This window comes from Dipodomys merriami, unplaced genomic scaffold (assembly GCF_024711535.1).
Source record: "Dipodomys merriami isolate MVZ:Mamm:240054 unplaced genomic scaffold, mDipMer1.0.p SCAF_561, whole genome shotgun sequence".
NCBI lineage: Eukaryota > Metazoa > Chordata > Mammalia > Rodentia > Heteromyidae > Dipodomys > Dipodomys merriami.
In genome coordinates this window covers 281,696-308,232 of record NW_027206137.1, presented here as the reverse complement: position 1 = coordinate 308,232, position 26,537 = coordinate 281,696, and the positions used below count along the sequence as shown (strand labels likewise).

General features: G+C 37.7%; 1 long non-coding RNA gene across 2 annotated transcripts in view; it reads right to left on the bottom strand.

Annotated features, from left to right (window-relative positions):
- The window catches only part of LOC138812325 (uncharacterized), a 44,341-nt gene that overhangs the window by 1,757 nt on the left and 16,047 nt on the right, over positions 1-26,537 (bottom strand). Inside the window, exon 3 of one of the 2 annotated variants that reach the window (XR_011367584.1) lies at positions 903-1,085. This is a non-coding gene — a long non-coding RNA (uncharacterized lncRNA). The remainder of the gene's footprint in view (positions 1-902; positions 1,086-26,537) is intronic. The other variant, XR_011367585.1, reaches the window with a different exon arrangement.

The window sequence follows — 26,537 nt, the reverse complement described above, 5'->3', positions numbered from 1 at the left end:
ATATAATCCAAAAGGAATATTTTTTTGTGAATAGGTACTTTGTTGTACTAAAAAAATCTATTCACTCTTCCAAAACATGTATTAATTTAATGGATAGTATTGTTATTACTATAATGTATGTATCATATATGTAATGTTATTATAATATATAAATGATATATGTATAGTATAATTACTGATATTCTATTACTACTATAAATTATATATGTATAAAATTTGTTTTATTATTATACTGTGAAGGATACAAGGAATGACTTTATTTAAATAAACATATTTGTATGTTTTAGGTGCATGTTATTTTTGTGCCAGTACTGAGGTTTGAACTATGGCCTGGTGTTTTCCTTGAGCCATTTTGCTCAGTGCTAGCAGTTTACAACTTGAACCCCAGGACAACTTCATACTTTTTTCTTGGCTAATTGTCTGTATGAGTCTCAGAGTTATTTTCTGTTTGGGCTAGCTTCAAACAGCTATCTTCAGATCTCTACCTACTAAGTAGCTGTGATTATCCGTGGCATGTTCTTAAGTCATTATTATTGAGTGTTCAATAATATTTTGATATTTCATTTCTAAACCAATTCAGAATAAACAACTACTTATTGGGTAAAACTTTATTTTGCAACAGAAACTGTAAGGACCCTTACTTTAAAATCAGTTTTCAAAGGTATTGCTAGTATAATTCTTTGTCTTACAAGCAGAAAAATTACATAAACATCCCTATCTTAACCGTCTCATTTTCAACAGTATACAAACTACAATATAAACATTCATCTTCCAGAAATCACACCTCTCTAATTACATATTCACCTTTGATTATTCTCCACATGATTATGAACATCCTCTAAGATAGGCTAAACTTATCTACTAGAGTCAGCCTACCACAGCAAACACATTGTAATACTTACTGAATAAATTTGCTTGTCCTCATCCTTATCAGATTTGCAGCTACTTCAGTAACGAGTATTTTCTGCTGCTTTGCTTGTAGAAAACATCATCCTGTTCTATTTCCCAGCAAAGAAACTGTGGTTGGCAGGCTTGAGAACTGTTAGATTCAGAGGTTCTTTAGTTTTGAATTTTTCCTTTTCTTTCTTGGTAGGTAAGTTGGAATAAGAAAAAAAATTAAGGAGTGTAATTTAGTTTAAATGAAAAGACATTTATTTGAAAATGTATATGTCTGAGTCAAGCAGAAAAGTTCAGATAAGTTGATGTTAGGAAAATGAACCCTAAAATATGTATTCAAATGTTTTTTTCTTTCAGGTGATTGTTTCTAACACATTTATAAGATTATTTCTTTCTTGCTTTGTATGTCCCTCCCTCACTGTATTTGAGGTTGGTATAATTTGTGGAGGGGAAGGGAAAAAAACAAATCGTTTAAATAGGTATACAGGTGGATTCATTGCAACAATGAGATGTACAAGTAGTTATGTGGAAAAACGAACTTTACAACTTTGATGGGTGGGGAGACTAGGATTGGGGAAGGGGTGAGGGGAGGATGGGAAGGGATGGGAAAGGGAAACAAAGGAGGAGGCTACAATGCATGATTGGAAATGTACTTATTATCTTGCCCATGTAATTGTAACACCCTCTGTACAGTATTTTCACAATAAAAATGAAAAAGAAAGAAAAGAAAGAAAATACTACAAGTTGTTGTTATTTAAATTAATTTTTAATTCAAATAGAATGGGGTTGGGTTTAGTGGTGCTTGACTTACTATTTAGAAGGCTGAAAGTTGAGGATCATAGTTTCAAGACAGACAAGCTAAAATGGACCATGGTACTCACAGACAAGGTGAAATGGACTATGGTACCCTTACCTTCAACTAAGAACCAAAAAGCTAAAGGTGGATCTGTGGCTCAAATGGAAGAATGCCAACCTTGAGCAAAAAAGAAAAGCAAAAGGACCTGAAATTAAGTCCTAGCACTAGCACATAGATAATATATATATATATATATATATACATATATATACACACACTATATGTATATATATGTATGTCAATATGTAAATTATATATGTATATGTATGTATATATAATTATATAATAAATTATTTGCAAGTGTCAACGATATACAAGCAAGCATTTAGTCTTGCTCTTAAAAACAGAATCATACACAATTATGAATCCCTGTGATTTATAGGAGCCAACATATATAGAAATGTAAATGACTAGATTAGGAAATTAATAGAATGATTTTTGTTATAGAATAGACTGTATGCACAAGATTAGGCAAATGATACTAAGTCTTTTTCCAAAACATTGAAAGAAAAAGCATTATAGTACAAGAAATCGCATTTAGATATGGACTATGCCACTCAGTAAACAGGTTGATCAGGAAAATATGATAGCTATATGCATATAAATATGCATATGTGTGTATAAACATGCACAGTGGAATTTTATTTATCCATTATAAAGAATGATAATGCATCATTTGCAAAGAAAGGAAAGAAATTGGGGGAAATCATGTTAAGTGAAAGATGGGAAGAAAGTCAAACCCAGGGAGATATGTTTTCTGTTATATAGGAAGGTAGACATGATCAGGATCAATACAATATGCACACTTTGGGGTGGAATCCAAGTATACACCTAGTTATGAACTGAAATATGGTTGGTTCAGAGAAGAATTTAAATAATGTAATTCCTTAGACTAGCTAACTAACCTTCCAACAAAATAAACACCAGGAATCAAGTACTCAGAGGTAGGACTGGGATCAAGGTAGGGAGAAATAGATATATGAAGCAATAAAGTGGGGATAAATGCAATGATCTAACTTAATGCATATCCCATAAAATGAAGAAATTGAGGAAAAGTTGGTAGTGAGAGCATTGGGGAAAATTATGAAAGAGGTGACATTGATCAAGATCCAGTGTACTCATGTACTCATGTATTGAATGTCAACTCCTATGTACATGTTGAAATCAAAATAAACTTTAAAAGCCCAATATTCGGTATGCTTATGGAAATATTACAGTGATGGTGGTTCTCTGAATAACTAACCAAGAACGAAGAGTTCAAGAAAGTAAGTAGCAGAAAGGAAATCATGTTCAGCTGGGGAAGAAGTTTAAGATGGGGCAGATTAATGAAAACAGGAATGGATAGCAAATACAATCATAATATTAATGATACATATGTAAAAATGGAACCAGGTAACTTGGAGGATGGGTAGTGTTGGGAAAGATGGGGTAGATCAATGTAACACTAATCAAGATGCATTATACTAATAAACTCATTGAATTGAAACCTCTTTGCAAAACAACTTTATGATAAATACAAATGAATGAAAACAAACACAAGAATTGAATTTGTATTCCATTTCTTATAGCACAAGTAATATATAGTAAGCTATAATTTGGACAAAATACAAAATTAATAAACTACATGACAAAATAGGAAACTGGAAATATGGGTAATATTGCCTTTGGAAATATACATGCCTTATACATTTCAAAAATATCAATATTCTGATTACTTCGATTTTCTTTTGAAAATAAAGTGATCTATAAACTTTGACACACGATTATCATAATGTTTAATGATACATAATTTAGCTAGATTTCCTAAGAAAACCATTTTTATTTATCTTATATTATAAAATATAAGGAACTGTTATGACACCACTATACTGTAACACAGATACTGAAGGTTCGCTCTTAAATCGCTCCACAGGAGACTGTTACATATAAGCTGCTACAAGTTGCAAAATCCCAAATATAAGTTAAATTACTTAGAAGGAAATGGTAGGAGGACAATTATTATCGTTCACAATCAATATCAGCCTTGGACATCCTGAAAGAGAGTAAGTCAGAGACAAATGTGTTTGTTTCACCAGGCCTCTACTTCCAAACTAGAAGTGTTGGAAAGACCCATCATGGCAACCTACTACTAAAAGCCAGACCACTAGATAGTCAGATCCTCTAAGACTCCTACATGGAAGACTATCTCTGACTCGCATGCTCTTCTTTTCACCAAAGAAACAGTGCATTTAGTAATTTATGTTTTTTGAATTTAGATAATGAATGAACATTTTTCATACAAATCAAGTTTGAAATACCTTTGATATATTTTTCCATGCTTAAAACTAGCAATACAATAAATAATAGTAGCCACAACTTGGAACTTTTCTGCATCAATGGAAAAACAATCTTGAAAAAATGGATTCTGGGAAGAACCGATTAAATCCAGGGATGCATCTATTTTACACACAATTGTTCAAGTGGAAGGAAGGCCAACATAGTTTCATTAAAGTAAGAATTAGTCAAAGGTCTGCACATCCACACTTAAAAAATATTATATTTGTTTTAAACTTGCTGATTGTACTCTAGGTAGACTTTGTAGACTTGGTTATTGTTGACAGACAAAATCTACTTGAGTAAGACATAGGAACCTTAAGCAAGACTTCCTGATAAAGCACATGGTGAGTTAGAAGAGGAAACCATAGTCAAAAAATGAAACTTACTTTTTGTTGGTCACAGCACAAGAACTCAGGGACTGAGTACTGTCCTTCAGCTCTTTGGTTCAAAGCTAGCCCTCTCCAACTTTGGTACAGAGTACCACTTCTGATTTTTTGTTGGGTAACTAGAGAGAAATCTCATAGACCTTCTTCTCAGGCTAGCTTAGAACCCCCATCCTCAGATCTCCGTTTCCTGCATATGTAGGATTGTAGTTATAAGCCATCAGTATCCACCACCCCCAAACGGAAACGTTTGAGATTCTAATAAGTTCAATTTTCAGTGGAAACCTCAAAAAGTATGGCAAGGAAAGACCTCCTAGAATTGTTCTTGCTACTAAAGAATTGAAGCTACAGAGTGAGCAACCAGGAAGTTGTCTGTTAGTATAGATGCAAGTCTAGAAGGGTGCCATTAATTTCAGTTATTTTTTTCAATATGATGATCTTCAGTACAAACCTGAACTTGTCACAATGCATCTACCTCTTGGCATGAGCTGAGCCTGGACCTATTCTAGCTCAAATGCAAGAGATGCAAAAGAATAGCTCACAGTTTTGGAATGAGTTTCATCAAGGTACACCAAATATGCATATACTTCAGTCGAGTTGACCATGCAGATGAATCTGTTTTTCTAACCTTCTTCCATCTTCTATCATTCAACAGCTTTTGATGAATCTCATTTTGTACCTCTTTATTCAACTTCTCAAGATAATTTCTTATTAAGCTTCTAAAATTGTCTTTTCCCCCAATTGTTGCCTTCTTAACATTGCCTCAAATTATAAACTATATATGATTGTCCTGTATGTGTTCACTGATATATTTAAATTTTGGTCTACCATCCACATATTATAGGATATCTTTAACCTGCTATAACTGCTCTGAAAATCATTATGGAGGTTCCTCACCAAAGCAAAAACACAATGCCATAAAACCAAGTGAAATTAGGATTGTGTATATCCAAAAATATTTTTGAAATGAAATATTAGAAGCATTCACTTCTCTTATATCCCAGTATATGTTTATAGCTATGAATATTACATTTTCTTTATTCCCTCTTTCTGGTACACCTAGGTGGACTGCAGAGATTGATTGTTATGAATGCTCCTGACATGAACATGGATATTCATGTTGAATCATATTCCTTCAATATGTATCCAAGTTGTTGTAAAGGTCATTAAAATATGTGTCTTTTTTGGCATTGTGTAAAATTCCATTCTGAGCTGCTTATGGGTTGCACTAGTTTATAATGCCACACAACTGAATATTCCTGATTTATTTCAACCTCTCCAGCATTTGTTTTTATTTGTTTGAGTTGTGATAAGTATTCTGATGTGTAATATGGAATCTCAGTGACTTTTTGATACATATTTCCTTTGTGGATAAGAATTTCAAATATTTCATTTATTTATTAAACATTTACATTTGTAATACATTCCTAATCAGTGACTTTCTTTTTTTTTTGTTATTTGATCAATTTTTAAGTTTTAGAATTTGTGGTTTTTTTCCCATTCCAACTATTCACCTTAGTAAAAAAAAATTATCACTACAGTGCACAATTTACTAAAATCAAGCGATTGTACATTTATAACACTGTTTTTGTTTTGTTTTTTTTTTACAACCAGGCAATTATTTCAATAAAGACGCCCAACTTCTTTCACTAGAAAGATAGATTGAAAGGATAGTATCTCATATTAGCCCTAAGCTAATCTCAGAATTACCAGTCACAGGGAAGGCCTCAAGAGTTGGGCTAAGTAAAATGCACTTACACAGTAAAAACAGCATTTCAAGTGATCAAAGGGCTTCATAAATTTTTTAAAAGGCCCACCTTCAACAAGTAAATGGTGCAGTTCACAAGCAGACCATAGGAATCTGAACATCAAGAAGATCAAAGGATAAAAGTATACAGAAGGGGGGCTGAGAAGGTGGCTCAGTGGTAGAGTGCTTGCCTTGCATGCCTGAGGCCCTGGGTTCGATTCCTCAGCACCACATAAGAAAAAAGAAAAAAGCCGGAAGTGGTGCTGTGGCTCAAGTGGTAGAGCGCTAGCCTTGAGCTGAAGAGCTGTGGGACAGTGCCCAGGCCCAGAGTTCAGGCCCCACAACCGGACCCAAAAAAAAATTTATAAAGAAAGACAACTTTAGAACGTTGACTCAGAATTGGGGGGGGGGACAACCACTAGATACCAAAACTCAATGTTGAAGTGAAGAAGTGTTTTACCCCAAACCTCAGCTGTGTTTGATTCTCTCACATCACACAGACACAGACACACACACAGACACACACACACACAGACACAGACACAGACACACACACACACACACACACACACACACACACACACACACACACACACACACCCCTCATGTACACAAAGAACCCTAGGGGCAGTTGTTTCTGGGACAGTGAAGCTTTTTTATTCTTCCTTTTAGATAATCAAATGTGATGTTGTGGTTGGCTTCACAGCCACCCCACACCTGAGCAGGAGGGAAAGGATTCCTGAGACTGCAGGATGGCCTTGTGTACCCCTGGCTTCCTGTGTAAGATTGTAGTTCGTGGACCCCTAGGCCAAGCTGAACAGCGGGTACAGTTTGGCTGGAGGATGGCACCCCAGAGCTCTGCATGCATGCATGGGAAGCCCTGTGAGCATGTCTGGGATGGCCTTTCAGCAGTGTGGAGAAGTTGACACCTGTAGTTGGACATGGCAGCAGGCAGGAGAATAGCAGGAATCCTAAAGACAGGAGAGGCACAGGAGTGAATGCGCTTTTCCATGGAGAAACCTAGACTACACGAATGAAGTTCCCAGCCCACACAAGACGGCCACCGCTCAGGTCCCCAGATGCCCTATCTGGTCTTGTCCACAAAGCCTGGTCCTGATCTAGAGCTGGAACCTCCCCGGCTGTCCTGGGCTCAGTGCTGCAGGAGCAGTGAACTCCAGATGTGCTTCCTACGCCCAGTCATTGCAACTCAATGATTATAGTCACAATTCTTCTTTCCCTGGTATCCTAGTTTCTGCTACTCTGTTCTACTACCCATAATTCATAGTACCATGGCTCCAGCCACCTGATTCCCTGACACCCCTGACACTGATACTCCATTCCCTAAGTAAAAAAGGGCAGAGTGGGCACAGCCAGTCGACTTTGGTACTCCTGGCATCTTTCAGGCACATTGGGACCAATTATTCCTCAGGTATTTAACATGAGCTACTAACTGCAGGTGGAAAGGGAAAAAAGTTATACGGAGGTGACTAAAATGTAGAGTCATCAACATATCATCGGTTGCTAGGAAAAGAAGGCCTTAAGGTAAAAGTTAATGAGAAGAGAAAATTTTACAAAGAATATTGGGGATGATGAAATAGGTTTAGCTTAGTCTCATACTAGTGATCTGATTTATTTTATGACACAGATATGTAACTTTTGCATTTTAAAAATTGATGAAGATGCATATATGTGGTACTTATATTAATTTATGGAATAGTTGCATATAATTAATGCTATTCAATATTTTATGTTCTATGATAGTTAACTCATGAGTCTACCATTGTCAATATGAATTGAGCTATTAACAAATGGAATTTCACTGTCAAATACTACAAGGAGATTACTGGTGCTAGTACCGAAATGAAAGCTAGTAAAACTGAATAAAGCTACAAGTTTGAAAGGAGGGGGTAGTGTTAAGGACTTCTTCACCATGGAATCTGGGAAGACTAGAATGTGTTTTCTTGAAATACTTGTTTTTTTAACCTTGTTAGAAATCAGAACATTATTATTTATTCTTGCTTTTTGGGACCTTTTTAGTGAATGGTTTACAAAAAATTATCAACATGACTTTGAAAATTCACTGATGTGAATTATCAGATGAACATTATATGCAAAGCTTCCCTGAGATGCAGGCAAGCTGGATTCCTTTTCTATTAAATTAATGAAATAAGCTTAGTTTTGAATGGATGGACAGTCCATGACATTTGTTCCCAAACAAGAAAAGATACAGGAGAAAATAAAAGAGAAAGGAGACCCAAGCCTCCTGAAATTAGCGGAAATATATAGAAATATAATTTAAAAAATCATGGTTCAAAGTAAACCATGGCAGGAAAATCTGTGAGACTCTTATCTCCAATTAACCACCAGAAAGGAGGAAGTGTTGCTGTGGCTCAAGTGGTAGATGCTTCTGCTTGATCTGAGGAGTTCAGCAACATGTTAACACTCAGGCACAGAGTTCAAGCCCCACAAATTACAAAAAGGAATTTTAAAAAATTAAAGCATCAAACAACCTGAAGATGTTGTCCAGAGTAAAGAGTGTGGCCTTATGCATTTACATGACTTAGTCACTTGCAACCTAATTTATCAGGTGAGGGTTGGTGATTTGTGTGAGTGCCAAAACCTGCAAAACTATTTTGCACTTTACCAAGGAAGGAGGGATTGGAGGAAGGGGAAAGGTGTTTGGCGGTCATTCCTTTTGGTTCAGTGGTTGTTTTCTGGAGTCAAATTCAGAGAAATTTCCCTGCTAATCCTACTTGCATGGGGAACTAAGGAGCTATGCCCTGGAAGTGGACTTTGTCCTGTCCTTCGCCTGGTTCCAACTCCCACTGGGTAATCAAAGTCCCTCTTCAGGACCAAGATGCCTTGAAGACAACTTATCCACCGGGCAGGTGGACCTAACCACAGCCAGAAAGGCAAAATGTGCCATGTCAAGGGCAGCACATGAGATCAACACATGAGACCAGAGATTTTTTGTCATTCTCATTTTGTATTACCACTTTGATTCTACAAAATAATATGTTGATTTTAACACCTCTCACCTCTCCCCCCGCATTGGTAAAGCTCACAAAACTCCTTCTTTTGGCTCCCAGGACACTTAACTCAGGTTTGTCCAATCGTTTCCATGATAGAGAATGACTTAATTGTATTTTGAACACATAAAGCATGCATATAAAACTAGCACATTTTGATCTTAGGAGAAAATAGCCTGTTCCCCTCACAAATTTATTGACTGTTAGGCAGTTTTAGAGGGGAATCTGTTTTCCTTTTTAGATAAAAGGCTTGTAGGAAACTATGTTCATAATCTGGCTGCTCCTCCCCACACACCTAAAATACAAATTTCACAAGAATTTACAAGAAAGAATACAAAAACCAAACACTGGGAATGCTCAGAAACAGAATGTTTTCAAAACCCAGAATATAACTTTGTTGTCTGAGGGAGGGGCTCTCTTTATATCAATTAACCAACACAAAAGAGGAGCCATTAGTACCTGACATTAGTGTCAATGGTTGCTATTCCAAGGACAAGGAGCTGGACAGACTGATCTGGTGGGAGGTTGCAGGGAAGAAATCTTCCACAGTGACTTGGGTACAAAAGTTGGAGTTACCACCTCTGTGCCTGTCTTTCTTCTTGCAGCACAACAGAGTTTTCCCCTGCTCCAAGAAGGCTATCTATGTATAAGCAGATCTAGAGAAAGGCTTTGGTTCAGTAGGCCCCATCATGCAATGCATGATGACCCTTCCCAAGGAAGGGTCATTCAAGCCCTGGGCCTACAGGCCGGTGCTAGAGTACTTCAGTGGGCACCGTGCCATGTACGCCTATGCCCAGGTAGAGCTTCCAGTGACTGCAGCTGGCTCTGTGCTGTGGCACCATCCTAGCCCGCCAGCATGTCTTCTTCTCCCACAGTCCCCTGGTATTGCAGAAGGTGGGCGAGCTGCAGTGAGGCTTCTACTTCACCAGAGGCCCCAGCATGCCTAGTGCGCATGAAGAGGCTGCCATCTAAACTACTAATTTTATGGAGCAGTTGTAAATAAGGTTATACACATTAGTGTATGCACAATGTTATATCCTGAGTCTGTAGTTTCCAAAGGACATTGAACTCTATACTAGCAAAAATAGGTTTTATTGTTTGTATTTATAAGGCCATAATGGCAAACTGAAATAAAAGTACAATAAAGTTGTTATCCAAAAACACAGTATTAAATATCAGAATTTGAAAAAAGTTGCATGTAAGTAGTGCAAATGTAGTTATACTAGAATGATAAAATACACACAAACTATATTACTTTAGTTACATTCAAAAATAAAAAATAAGGAATTACAGAAAGAATACCAACTGTATATAAAATATTAACATGGTTTTAAAGGTTGAAATAATATAGTTAATATATATTGCTGTAATAAAACATAATATTTCTATGTTCTGGTTCTGTTTATATCACTGAAGGAAAATATTAGAAAATAGAAAGTATATGTGGCACATGTTGCTTCCGGTCCCAAGAAGGGGAGTGGAACTTCTGAATGTGTGTCCTGGGAAGGTCCCCATGACCAGCCCACGAAGACCCATCAGAGGTCCGTGTGGTGACCTTGCAGGGGCTCCAGGGTACCACAAGGATACTGCATTGTATCTCTAAAGCCTTCACCTTTGTACTACACTGAGATTTAGGGAGTAAGAGGGTAATGGGGCTTAGAAAAAGAGTTGTGATATTCTAAGAGAATATCTAAAACACCAGTCCACAAATCCACATTTTCAGTAAGGTACCTTTCTACCTGAATATAGGAAAAATACAGTGAACCAAAGAAAGTGGGCCCTAGAACTAAGCAAAAGTTACTAACCAGATATGACTGAGGCAAGCAAATTTAACCTAACACATAAATATGCAAAATCTGCACTGTTTATACGAATACACTTGGAAACAAAATGCAATAGAAGATAGATACCTTGTATTAATACTTACTCAGCTAGGCCACGGTGGCTCGTAACTACAGTCCTATATAGGAAAATTGAAGCTTTTGTGAATAACAAGTATACAAGATTCCATTTCATAAATAACCAGGAAAAGATTAGCTGGACCGGCACTGGTGATACATACCCGTAATCCTACTTACTCAGGAGGCTGAGATCTGAGGATCGTGGTTCAAAGCCAGCCCAGGGAGGAACGTATGTTAGACTCATCTCCAAATAACCAGTAAAAAAACCGGAAGTGGCACTGTGTCTCAAGTGGTAGAGCACTCGCCTTGACTTGAAGAGCTCAGGAACAGCGCCTAGGCCCAGAGGTCAAGCCCCATGACCAACAAAAAAAGCTAGGTTGGAAGCACGACTTAAGTGGTAGAGTGACAAGCAAGCAAGCTGAATCCTTGAGTTCAAACCCTGGTACAAGCTAACAAGGAAGGAAACATATTCCCAACATTTTCTTTTCATGAAGGGAAGGAATGAGGTGGTTGTTCCATCAATCTTATCTAGGGAAATAATCAGTGATCCTTCTGGCAATCCCCAAGATGACAGAACCGATATCTTCTCTTTTTAAGAGAAGTTCTCTCTCTCTCTCTCTCTCTCTCTCTCTCTCTCTCTCTCTCTCTCTCTCTCTCTCTCTCTCTCTCTCTCTCTCTCTCTCTCTCTCTCTCTCTCTCTCTCTCTCTCTCTCTCTCTCTCTCTCTCTCTCTCTCTCTCTCTCTCTCTCTCTCTCTCTCTCTCTCTCTCTCTCTCTCTCTCTCTCTCTCTCTGTGTGTCCATTGTGGGCTTGAATTCAGAGGCTGGGAGCTGACCCTGAGTATTTTTGCTCAAACTAGTGCTCTACCAATTTGAACCAAATTGCCACTTTCAGTTCTGGTGCTTACTTCAAGATAAGCATCTCATGGACTTTTCCTGCCTGGGCTTGTCTTTGAATCTCAATCCTCAGATCTCAGCCTCCTGAGGAGCTAGGATTATAGGCCTGAGCAACCTGTGCCCAGCTAAGGGAAGTCCCTAACAGGATGATCATCTGAATGCCAATGAATGATTCCTACCATTCTCTGTCTGATGTACTGTTAGACTCAAATTTTGTCTGAGTACTTACTAATAAGTTGTTTAACCCCTGTGCTTCCATGTAAGAAAGTTAACAGTTAACTGCTCAGAGCAATCCAGAGTTCAGTGAATTAATACACAGAAGTTCTATAAAGAGAAGATGTTGGCACACAGTAATACTTAGGAAATGTTATTTTTTATAACAAAATACAAGTAGTGACAGTTATCCTCACATATTATTGAACATATGGGACAAGGAACATTTCAACTTCCTCTAAGGAAGCAACATCAAAAAAGAAGAGCAACTGTGATTGTCAGTAAAAAGAAAACAGTATCCATCTAGAATTTATATAACTGAGAAGTGCACATTATATATTATTGAAAGCAGCAATGTTAAATCAGTATTAGGCAAGACTGAGATCAGCCAGTGTTACAGTCATTTGATATAGTTTTTCCAACTTTCAAAAGCTTGACAAGGGAGTACAGAAACAAGGATTTCTCAGCATGGTTGTCCAACATGGCTACTTTATAGGGCAGCACCAGGAGTTCAACTAGATGCTTAGTAACAGCTATAGTCAGCAGAGATTTGTTGACTAGACCTCATGGAGATTGCCATCTCTCAGATAGATCACACAATCGTTAGTCTTTTATGAATGCTACAGTATCTCCATAAATATGAAGGTTAGGATGATGTTATAATTCATTCTGTTACTCACCCTTATATCACCCAACTATATATAAATGTTCATTGGTTCAGAAAGAATATTATGTGTTCCCAGAGGTATCCAGTTCACATAATTTCCCAACATTCATATAAATTTATATCTCTTTAGACAACTCATGGCTTAATTCATCATATTAAATATTAATCCTATTTTTCCAACATATTTTGTAGTTTTTGTTAAGAAAAATAGAAAAAGAGATAGGAGCAGGTTGGACTCTCCATCTTTTCAAAAAATATTTACAATATTTAATATACAAAAAGTAATAAGAATTAAAGATTAATTTTATAGTTGTTTTCCTTACTCTGATGTCTTTGTTTTTAATGGTTTCCTTTGTACAATTTAAATCTATTGTGTTATCCTATTTATTTAGGTCTGATACTTAAAAATGTTGTTTCTTCTTTCCTTGTATATAATTCAGTGACAGTGAACTCAGTTTTTCTCAGGTTTTCATGTGTTTTAGCCTTTAAAATTTTTCAGAAGTTTAATTTAGAAGTAAAACAGAAAGATCCTTGATAGAAGTCAGTACTATATTTTCATGTTTAGTCATTCTCAGAAAGAAAGTCGTCAATGAAAATATGTATTATGCAAAGTTATGATATGCTTGAGTGTCAAATTTCTGTACAAACTGGGGAGATGTTTAGGTTATTATGAAAACTGACATGTGCCATGCATTCACTTGATTTCAATCTCCTCCCACTCCAATCAGTGCCAAATTAAAACCTCCTTTCTCTCCCACATCATTTGAATATTTCATATTTCTGATTTTATATCAAAACATACAAGTAAAAGAAGTGAAATGAGAACATCATGTGTAATAAATAAAAGGATATCTGCTAATCATTTAGGTAATATAACCAATTTCCAACCTTAAAACAAAATTGTTTCTTATAGTGGCATGCAAAATTCAATATATTCTGGCCAGATACAATGGATTGAGGCTTATGTTTGTTTTTTTTTTTTGTAACACTCAGGGAGTTTTACATGCTAGACAAGAGTTCTACCACCATGCCATACCACCAGCCCACAGGGAATAACCCTTGCTTTCATTGTATTTGATGTTGGTATAAATTGTGTAGGAGAAGGCAAAAACAACCCATTTAAATAGGGATACAGGTGGACCCATTGCAACAATGATATATACAAGCCATTATGTTGAAAACTATCTTTACAACTTTGGCCGGATAGAGGGGCAAGATGGGAAGGGATAGGAAGGGGAAACAAAGGAGGAGGCAACAATGCTTGATAAGAAATGTACTCATTACATTTCCCATGTAATTGTAACCCCTCTGTATGATATTTTCACAATAAAATCTTTAAAAAAGAAAAGAAAAAAGAATGTAGTAAATCTTAAAAGCTGATATAAACTTATAACAGCTCTTACAGCCTCACCCACTCCTTGTCGGCTGGTGGTATGGCATGGTGGTGGACTCTCCATCTTGACAGGCTAGGACTACTTACTGAGAATCAATAAGGGGCAACCAAACTTCCTGGAGGAATGGAGGCTACAAGGAGGTGGGGTTGGAGGTGGACTTTTGTGGAGTCTCAGTCAGGGGGCAGAGGTTATCAAGGAGGTTATCAAAAGGCTATTAGGGCTGAGAGATGGGGACATTCAATCAGCTCACAGTGGAATGTTGGAGGCCAGGCTTGGGTCAGACTGCCCTGCCTGCACATCAAGTCCACACATACCTGGGTTTTGCTTGGTGTCCATATGCACCTGGGACAGTAGGGGGGGTGGTCAATCTTTCATATTCCATCCTTAGGTATATAAGAAGTTTGGGACAAGACGGGAGAAGTAAGTCCTTAATATAGGTCTTTGGATAGATAAAAGGATTGGGCTGGAAGAAGAGATCAGGAAAGAGTTGTTATACTCTTCTTGGAGATTCTTCATCTGGTCCTATTGGGGATTTATTATCCAAACTGTTCTGTTTGGAATTTATATTCCATTTGGGATTTTCTAACTGAGGTATCATCCTAGTCGTGAACTTCCCTTTGCTTTTCTTTTGTCAGTCATAGGGCTTTAACTCTGGGCCTAGGTGCTGTCTCTCAGCCCTTCAGCTCAAGGCTACTTCTCTACCACTTGAGCCACAGTGCCACTTCTGGTTTTCTGGTGGTTAATTGGAGATAAGAGTTTCATGGACTTTCCTGCCTGAGCTGGCTTTGAATTGTGATCCTCAGATCTGAGCCTCCTAAGTAACTAGGATGACAAGAGTGAGCCATCAGTGCCCGGCTTTGGTCTTGCACTTCAGATGGGGTCAGGGATGAAGTACTCCTGAAAACCAGGAAGGACCCGGAGGTGGGAGGGGTGGGAGGTGAGTGATCATGGGAGAAATGTGGAGTTATGAGAACAAAGCAGGTTCCCATCAACTTTGAATAGCAAATTAATTCTTCTGATAATCACCAATCATTGTGGCCTTTTTATTCTTATAAGTCACAGTGATAACATTGTTATTTCTATATCTATATCTATATCTATATCTATATCTATATATCTATATATATATATATATTCACAGTGATATTTCTATAGTGCTAACCAGATGCTAGGCATTATGTGTACATTCTCTCCCTTACACATACACACACTCCTTAAAACAACTCTGTAGCATAAATACTGTATTATTACCATTTTACAGATGAAGAAAACAGAACTACTGAAGAAAGATTAAATAAATTTTCCAGTCTGGTGAGTGGTGGAGCTACAATTTGTACTCAGCACTCTGCATCCAAGTCTATGCTCTTTAGACACGCTTTCTTAAAAGTTCTAATGGTTTGAAGGTGAAGATGAGTGGAAGAAGTATAGAGAACAGGAAATCAATACTTGTGAAAGCATGTCAGATGTGAGGATAGTAGGAGAGGACAGGTATATGTCTGAGATTAAAAAATAGGAGACATGAGGTGAACCCAGGGAAGGCACGGGTGGAACTGGGGGTCCTATGGAGGCATGACCATGTAGGACTGTGTAGGTCAGGTCAGAAACTAAAAAAGAGCAGGAAATCACTGGGGGGAGGTATGCAGTGAGGTAGAGGGAACAGCAGTCTGAATGCCACTTTGGTACACAAGGTGAAAATGCAGGGAGCCATGTGACAGCCAGATGACTGTGCTGTTGGAGGTATGGTACAAATCACACAGAACAGAGGGAAGGATTGAATTTTGGAGAGGGAGTCACAAAGGGAGTTCCATAGGTTATTCCTAGGCTTCTACTTTGTGGAAACAACTGAGGAGGCTCAGAGGCTTGTAATGAAAGTAATTTGCTAAATCCTGGAGATGTGGAGTACAAGGAATATATGGGATCAGGGGAGGTGGCCAGAATTATACTGAAGGAAGGACTCAGAGATAATTCTGGAGATATACCTGACAGTTTAAGGCACAGGATACATAAGATCCCACAAACGGGCTCTAGAAGAAGAGAAGCTGAAAGAGATGGCATTTTAAAAGACCTACAAGGCAAGGATGAGCCTTTAAAGGAGATGTTGAGACACAGAAGGAAAATCAGTACTGTGATATCAGAAGCCAGTTAGAGGACATGTTTAAGAAATCAATAAAGTCCAATGATTCTGAGAACCAAGAAGACTCAGGTTGAAACATCCATTACATCAGGAGACATGGTGACAGCTTCCAGAACACAAAGAGGGCAAGAGTGAAGTGAGGAATGAAGATGGGGTATGTAAATGAAGAAAGAATGCACACAACTCAGAAAGAGGGAATCATGAGAGAATGGAGGCTCAAGAGAAGGGTCAGCAGATTTCTGAGTGCCAAGCACCAGTGGCTCACACCTATAAGCCTAGCTACTCAGGAGGCTGAGATTTGAGAACCACAGTTCGAAACCAGCCTGGGTACACAAATCCTTCAGACTCTTATCTCCAATTAACCAGCAAAAATAGCAAAACTGGAGGCATGGCTCTAGCAGTCATGAGCAAAAATCCAAGTGACAACACGAATCTCTGAGTTCAAGTCCCAGAACCAGCATGAGAATGACTGTGTTTAAACTGTTGATTCCAAGACCAGAGCTGGGAGAAATGAGATGAATACAGAAGGGAAAAACCTGACATATGAAGCTTCGATGAAGTAGAGAGAGAAGACCAAAAGCTCTAAGAGCTGTGAGAAGATGGGCTTTTACCAGGAAGGCAGGAACTTAGGAGATGAGTGGCTATAGACAGGTTTGTACCTTTGACAGGGAAAAAACTGTGAAGTTCCCATCTGATGACTCCCACCTTGTTTATGACACAAAGCTGCACAGGGAGAATGAAAGAGGAGGTGTGGGGCGAAAGGGAAAGGGTAGTGTCAGAGTTCTGAGTAGATAAGAAGGACTAAGCTGTAAGGTGGTAAAAGTGAAACCCTGAAACAGATTGCTATGTGGAACTGAGGACTCATTTTAGAATACTGGGGGTCAAGCCTTGCAGAGATTTCAAATGATTACAGTGCCTGCCTGTGGGTACAGGCACTTAGGACAACTGTGAGAAGTCATCCTGCTGGGGTTTGGCTAAGCGAGATCCCATACAAACTCCAAAGGAAAAGTGGACTTAAGGTATAAACCTGCTAGATACGGACCAGGCACCTAAGCAACAAGAAGTAAAGAGAGAAAAGAGGGACTTGGTGATAATAACAGGAACAGAAAAAAATGAGTTGAACAGCTACTGATGGAAAGAGGTGGGTAAAGAACAGAATATTTGAATTTAACCCATTAATTTCATTAAAACCCATTAGAAGTAGACACAAGTGGGTCATGCTTCATGTTAGCTCTTCAGAAGACAGATACAGAGGATTGCGGTTTGAAGCTGGCCCAGGCAAAAAGTCTACTAGACTCCATCTCCAAAATAACCACCAGAAACCAGGAGGTACAGCACTAGCTGTCAGCAAGCTGAGCAAGAGCTCAAGGCTCCAGTTCAAATCCCAGTACCTAAAAAAATCACTCATTAGCAATTGTGTAGATTTTAAGTCAAAGCCCAGCAAAATAAGAACCAGGAAATCGGTGCTAGTAAGAAGGGAAGGGGGAGGGGAAGAGAAGGAAGGGGTTGATGAAGGGGGAAGGTTGGAGAATGCAGGCAAGAATCCAAGCCACAGAATTGAGACATAATAAGGGAAAGGTTGTGTCAAAAGGGTGTGTGTGAAGATGTGACACAAATCAAGATGCAGAGTACACAAAAACAGCTTTGGTAAATTGCAAAACTTTCCATACATAACCTAGAATTAAGATAAGTAAAGGAAGGGGTGGCTTGGAGAATTGGGGGAGAATGCTGAAAAGGTAACATTGATCAAGACGCATTGTATTCATCAACTGCTTTGTACAACTACCTAAAGATAACAAAAATAATTTTTAAAAGGAAACTGAGAATGACTATGGTCATAATGCAAGACACAATGCTATCTACTGTTAAGACAGAAAAAAATGGGAATGCAAGTTTTAGAACCCAAATAAGATGATTATGCTAAAAAATTACTCATTAGATAGCTTGAGCTGGATTGCTCCTTATTAATACATTAAGAAGATGTATGAAAAGATTACAACCTAATGAGGAAAATATGTGAAACACCCTACTTAGTTGGAGACTCTTCATCCAGGACACACAGGGTCTCCTCCACTGAGTCCTCTTCCTTCAAGGCCATTAACTCCACGCCATTGAAAAACAGCAAAAGCCTCTGCAGTCATATGAATGCGTTTACAGTAATGCTTTTACAACCATAAGATTGCAAAAGCAAATTTTAATGGCCCATTTCTTCTTTTTCTAAAAAAATGCTTTATTAAGTTTTAAACTTAAGAGCATTGCACTGAAGCAAAATTTTCCTACTTATGCTTTCTGCATAGCTGAGATTACAGATGTATACCCCCATGTCTGGCTTGTTGATATTCAGTCTTTTCCCCCAGATAACCTCAAACCATGATCCTCCCAAGTTTCTAGAAATTACAAGTGGGGGTCACTGAGCTCAAATTTAGTGTCTTATTTCTTAAGTATTTGCTTTTCAAGGAGCTATGTGCACATACAGTTGCCACAGTAAAATGAATTTTTCATCCATATAAATTTCCAGAATATGAAAATTAATTTTATCACTAGAAAATTCCATAAAATAAGAATGGGCTATATGCCAGGCAACAGTGGCTCATGCCTATACTCCTAGCTACTCATAAGGCTGAGATTGAGAATCACAGTTCAAAGCCATCCAGGCAGGAAAGTATGTGTGAGTCTTATCTCCAGTTAATCACGAGAAAACTGGAAATGGAGCTGTGGCTCAAAGTGGTAAAGCACTTGCTTTAATGCACTAGCCTACGTCCTGAGTTCAAGCCCTACAACCAAGAGAGAGAGAGGGGGAGGGAGAATGGACTATAAATAAATCAAAATTCTTATCTTAGAAAATTCCAGCTACTTAAAGGAGTCATAAACTGAGGTGTTCACACCTGTAATCCTAGTACTCAGGAAGCAGAGGACTGCAATTTGAAGCTAGTCCAGGCAGGAAGGTTTGTGAGACTCCAGTTAATCACCACAAAGGAAGTAGAATGGTGGCTCTAGAGGTAAAGCACTGGTCTTAAGCATCCAGGTCCTGAGTTCAAGCACCATGGTCAACATGAGAGACAGAAAGAGAGACAGAGAGAGGGAAACAGAGAGGACATCATAAATATTATTTTTTTGGTCAGTCCTGGAGCTTGAATTCAGGGTCTGAGCACTGCTTCTGAGCTTCTTTTACTAGCACTCTGCCACTTGAGACACAGCACCACTTCTGGTCTTTTCTGTTTATGTGGTACTAAGGAATCCAACACAGGACTTCATGCTAGCTAGGTGAGCACTCTACCACTAAGCCATATTCCCAGCCTCAACCATAAATATTCTTAAACTACAAGTATTAAAAATACTTCCTAAAAATAAGACTATGTTGGGCCTGGAACTACAGTAGAAGACCAACAAAATGCTGTGGCTTAAGTGACAGAGTGTTTGGTATAACAAGCCAAGTTCAATTCCCAACACTTCTGTAAAAAATTTACAGTCACATATGGAATGCAGCATTTTTTACAACCTGGTTCAGAAAAAAAATTTTCAGTGATGGCTTTTTAAGTTTTAAAAGTACATATAAATTATATTGCATTAATAAAATACATCTCAACTTAAATATTTTTTGTTCTAAGTATGTAGAAACAACATTCAATTTTTAAAAACACTCACAATTAAAAGAGGTATTCTTAAGGAAGGGACCCAAAGGTGCAATGAATGCCTCTGTGCCAGTGAACATATAAAATAATATTTATCAACAGGAATTTCAGGAAATTGCAACAAGTTTTTAATATTTTTTTTCCTCTTGTTGATGAAGATGGTGTTTTTTTCTTTTTTCTTTTTGGTCTTTGTCTCTTGCTTTTTGCCTGTTTTTCCTTTAGCTGTCTTTGGTGGGTAATAGGAGGCAAAGCAATGGAAGAACCAATGGTGAAAAAATGCAGCAGTGGTACTCAGTAGACACTAACAGGAAAATGAACTGTGGAACTATACAATTTGTAGGTAGAGATGGGAGAGGGAAACGGAGATAACAAAGGAAGGGGTGAAATTGCCCCCAAAGAAAAAATTCATTACATGCTTATGAAATGGTAACCCTTCTATACAACTCTTTAATAATTAATAACAGTTGCTGGGAAGGTGGATCAGTGGTAGAGTGCTTGCCTTGCATGCATGAGGCCCTGGGTTCAATTCCTCAGCACCACATAAGCAGAAAAAGTTGGAAGTGTTGTTGTGGCTAAAGTGGTAGAGTACAACCCATGAGCTGAAGAGTTGAGGGACAGTGCCTAGGCTAAGGTTACAGGCCCCATGACTGACAAAAAATTTAATAACAATTTTTTAACCTCACAGTTTCTTTTTGCCATGAACTTTGATTAAATTCTACTTTAGTTTTGTTTTTCTTTTGTTGTACGGGTTCCGAGTCTTGAATTTAGGGTCTCTCTCTCTCTCTCTCTCTCTCCCCTCGCTCAGCTTTTTCTCTCAAGGCTGGCACTCTATCACTAGAGGTACACTTTCACGTCCAGCTTTTTATTTTTTTTCTTGTTTAACTAGAGATTCGAATATCTATCTCAGTTTCATTTGCCTGAACTGGTTTCAAACTTTTAATTCTCAGATCTCAACCTCCTGAGTAGCTAGGAGTATAGATGTGAGCAACAAGTCCCTTCCTTTAAAAAAATTAGTATATATTAGTTATACAAGGGGAGATTTTGTTGTGACATTTCCACACAATGTTATCCTTCTCCCTCTTCTTAAAACAATTTCAAAAAGTTTCAGTTTTACTTTGACATAAATCTACTTAACCATATTCATTCTCTTTCCCCTTAGTTAGCCAACCTTCTTGCTAGTTCTCTGCCTCAGCCTCTCTCTCTCCCCCCAACTTTCCATTGATCAACAGTTTTCATGTTATTTTCATATATAGTTATAATGTATCTCAAAACTATTCACTCTCTTTTTCCCTTTCCCTTCCCCTCTTAAACAGTCCTGTAGACTCAATTTGTAAATCTGCCCATATACACAAAGGTACAATCATGTCTATGAATATATATGCTCTTTAGGCCTAGCTTCTATATCGGAAACAAACACATATCTTGTGTTTTTTTATTTTTATTTTTTAGCTTGGTTCATTATGATGTCCTCTATTATATCCACTTTTCTGAGAGCGACATGATTTCATTTTCCTTCATGGCTGTGTAACATTCCATGGTACATCTATATTACTTCTTCTTTATCAGTTCAAGAAGATTCCAGGTGTCTGATTCCATCATTTGGATATTGTGCACAGTGCTGTAATAAACATGAGTTATGCTGGCATCTTTCAGGTATATTGATATATTTTACTGACATACGCCTCATATTGGTATAATGGAGTCTTTGGAAGGGTCTGTTTCTAGACTGATATCCATAGTGGTTGCACTAGTTTGCATTCCCACCAAAAGAGTATAAAGATTCCTTTTCTAATTCATCTTACCACATTTTCTTGGTGGCTGTCATTCCAACTGAAGTAGATTTAATCTTATTGCAGTTTTAATTTGGATGTTCTCTATTATAGCTAAGGCTGTTGAACATTTCCTCATGACTTTATTAGCCATCTTTTTCTTCTTCTGAAAACTATGTAATTAGATTATTTCTGGGTTTTTTTGCTGTCTAATTTCAGTCCTTTATATAGGATGGATATCAATCCTTTATTTGTTGAATAGCTGGCAGCCCTAGGAAACTCCAAATTGTCATTACTCAGTCATGTGGGTCTGTCCTTCTGCCAGTGTTTTCAGCATGAACAAGGGATGAACTGCACATCTCTTGGCTTTCACTTCCGCATGGATCCAAAGTTCACATGACAGCACTGACTGCACATTAGCTGATTAAAACAACAGGAGGGCCTGGGGACTTGCTCAGTGTAAGAGAACTCATCTGGCAAGTGCAAGGATTTAAGTTCAGACCTCAGCTCTGAAAACTACAGAAACAATTAAACAACAATCAAACCCAAAACCACAAAAAGTGAGTCTTACCTGATGCTGGGGGCTTATACTGGTAATCTTAGCTACTTAGGAGGCGGAGATCTGAGGATTGTGGTCCAAAGCCAGGCTGGGCAGGAAAATCAGTGAGACTCTTATCTCCAAAAATCCAGAAGTGAAGACAAGGCTCAAGTGGTAGAGTGCTAGCTTTCAGCATAAAAGCTCAGGGTGAACACCCAGGCCCTATGTTCAAGCCCCAGATCCTTCACACATTAAAATGTCTTACACTAAGACTGATTTATTAACTATCACCACCTAAATTCCTGTCACAAAGAAACCCAAAATGAATGCCATGAGACACGTCTTTCCAACATCACTCCTGGAAGCCCCACAAGTGACACAGCCACCTCTTCATACATACATATAGATATTATGTGTATATGCGTATATATGTATATCTAGATACATACATACAATTGAAGTAAGAAAAAGATCATTGAGAATATGGAATTCCAGATTGAGCAACCACTCAAAAAGTTTCTCTTCAGGTCCTATAGAAGAGAATGGTAGTAAAACTAATGTTACATTTTGCATTATTATTTTATACATTTGTCTTTTAGAACAGATACTCAAAGAAGTATAGTTCTGCCTGGCATTGTGGCACATGTCTGTAATGCTAGCATTTAGGAGGTGGCAGTAGCAAGCTAACAATTTAGAGACCAGCCTGGGACACAGAGAACTCCAGGTCACCCTGGAACTGTCTGTATCCAGAATAATACTAACAACAAATAAAAACAAGATTGCATAAAAAGCTTAGACTCTTTAAACGAAGAAGAATAGAAGTACAGATGCATCAAGTTTCTAATTTATGGAAAGCTGGTCTTGCACAGTTCCTTGCTCTACATCATCCCTTACCCTACAGTAAATCCTACCACTTGGTCAGCAGACACCATGAAGGTCAACACCCCTGTAAAACCAAATACATACCTACTCTAGCAGAACTGGCAAAGATCGAAAGTATCATTAAACCATAAAGAAATGTCTAACAGGAGGAAGATACAGGAGAAACTTCTCTTGGAGCTGCAACCCACATCTACAAATGACTATAAAGTAAGAAGCAATACCAAGAAGCTAAAAGGACTCTGAAAGGTCTCCAAAAAGTATATAATATGTGGGAATTTAGAAAGCTTATTAAGACATACATAAATATGCCAGGCCATATACTTGTTTGGGCATCAACAAGTATGTAGACATCTGTCACAAATCATTAGCTAATATAAAATACGAAAAGATCCTTAAAAGCAGTTTCAAATCTAAATGCAACAGAGCAAACTTGCTTTAAAAAGTTATCACCTAGAAGCTGGGCACCGGTGACTCAGGCCTGTAATTCTAGCTTCTCAGGAGGCTGAGATCTGAGGATTATGGTTCAAAGGCAGCCCAGGCAAGGAAGTCTGTAAGACTCTTATCTCTAGTAAATCACTGAAAACTGAAAGTGGCACTGTGGCTAGAGTGCTAGCCTTGAGCTGAAGAGCTGAGGGATAGCACCAAGGCCCAGAGTTCAAGCCCCACAACCAAAAATATAAAGTTATCACCTAGGTACTTACACCAAAAATATTATGTCAGTAAATCAAAGCCCCAAATCAGTCTCTGCTTAAGGATACATAATTATAAAGCATAATTCAGTGATCACAATTCTCAATAAAAGCAAATAAAGGTACATAGATTTACACTACATCGTAGGCTCTCAGAGGACACACATTCACCCCTTACCTGGTCTCTTTACCTAATCCCCAGGTACAAGCTCCATATCTACCTATGCAGTCTTCAGTTCTAATAGCTCTAGAGAAATGAATAGTATTCCTTTAAGCTACTACTGACGCTTTAGTCAATTTCTACATCAGAAAAAGCGATCATAAAAGTTGTCCCAAGATAGCCTTTCAAAAAGTAATAGCATAATAGCATACTGATATGAATTTGGCTAAATATTCATATATAATGAACAGATTCATATATTATTGAAATTTATGTAGAAAATAGCACATATAAAATGACACGTTTTATCATTCCCACTGTATGTTTCAAAATCTTGTTTCCCTGTGTGGTCAAATGCATCAAAACCTCTATTCCTGGGACCGCCTCTCCCTCTTCTTCTCATGCCCCCTTTTGGGCTTCCACATCCTTTCAGCGGCCTGTCTCAATCAAACCTGTCCACTGGTCTAGTCAAAGATGACAATGCAATATGATAAGAGAGCCTAAGCCTCTGCCCGTGTTCTGCCTCATCCAGGCTCCTGTATGGTGTGGTACACTACCAGGATCTGGTGGTGTAATCACCTGCCCGCTTTCCCTTCTGCCCATCCTTGTGCTTTCTGAGGACCTACTTTTTTTCTACTAGACTCCAAGATGTAGTTCTAAATGAATACATCTTTTTAATCATTTTAACACCTTGTTTATTAACTTTTTTAAATTTTTATAGGCTTTCCAAAACATTTTCCCTAACAACAAATTACTTATTTAAAAGAGATCCTGGCTGGGCGCCGGTGGCTCACGCCTATAATCCTAGCTATTCAGGAGACAGAGATCTGAGGATCAAAGTTCAAAGCCAGCCCAGGCAGGAAAGTCTAAGAGACATTTTATCTCCAATGAACCACCAGAAAACTGAAAGTAGAGCTGTGGCTTAAAATGGTAGAGCACTAGCCTTGAGCAAAGAAGTTCGCAGAAAGTGCCCAAACCCTGAGTTCAAGCCCCATGACTGACCAAAACAAAAACGGATCCTGAAATCAAGTAATCCGGATTATTAATAGCTTCAATACTTGCACCAGTAAATTATCCTACCATTCTCTCATGGCTAAGAAAGCCATTCTTACCACAATAAAAAAAAAGATCGAATTTACAATTTTCTTTTTTTGAAAACAAATGCAGAAATGATGATTAATCTTACCTTTTTCATATAAAACATTATGCTAAATAAATTCTCTACATTGGCTTTTCTACCTTCTAACAAAACCCAAACCAATTTTAAAACAGAACATTTTTTTCTGATTTAAAATTCTATTCTTTTCCAATTTTCTTTATTAGCATTTAATGTAATTTTGAGAAAAGAAATTATTTTAACCTATCAAAATTCCTTACGTAAATTAGATTAGACATAGAAATACGGAAAAAAATCATAGCACATTATGAATTAGAATATAGTACAAAGGCTAATAATTTTTATTGAGATTCAGTGATTACATAAAATTCACAAATTTCACAGTATTGTGGGATAGTAATACTTAAAGTCATATACACATTTTAACCTTTACAAGGCAAATTGTCATTATCATGGTCTATAAAGTTTGTGAATTCTATAAGTTTTGACAATACAACTATTTCTTCCAAATCGGTTGATATGTACCTTTCTTTCCTTTTGTTTAGTGTAAGCTGCTCCCTCTTTCCCTCTAATTCTCTCCCTTCCATTGCTGCCCTTGAATTCCTTAGTTCATTTTCATTCAATGTCCAATGTAGCTGATGTGCCCCTCTGTTATATAGTCTCCTATTTCCCTCTGATTCTGTGTCCTGCTCCTAGCTCCCCTCAGATGTGCACATATATATGGTAAATATATATGGTACATATATATGGTACATATATATGGTATCTATCTATCTATCTATCTATCTATCTATCTATCTATCTATCTATCTATCTATCTATCTATCTATCTATCTATCTATCTACCATATATAAGGTCGAGAACATGGAGTCATTTAGGAATGATATGACAAATTAAGTAGAGGTCCTTTGTTTCTTGAATCCTGTTTATTTTGTCATATCTCTTTGCATTTTGGATTTAACATTCACATATCAGGAAGCCATGTACCATTTGTCTCTCTGATCTTGGCTTACCTTGCTTGAAATGATTTATTCTAATTCTATCAATTTCTGGTGAATACCATTATTTTATCCTTTCTAATGCCTGCATATTTCACTGTATGTATGTACTACAAATTTTGGATACATTCATCTGTAATGAGGCATCTGGGTTGTTTCCATATCTTAGCTATTGTGAACAGTGCTGCAATAAACATGGAGGTGCATGTGTCCTTGTATCCTGGTACCTGTTGCTCAGGGTAGATGCCTAGGAGTGGTATGGCTGGGTCATATGGGAGGTCTATATTTAGCTTTCTGAGGACCCTTCAGACTGCTTTCC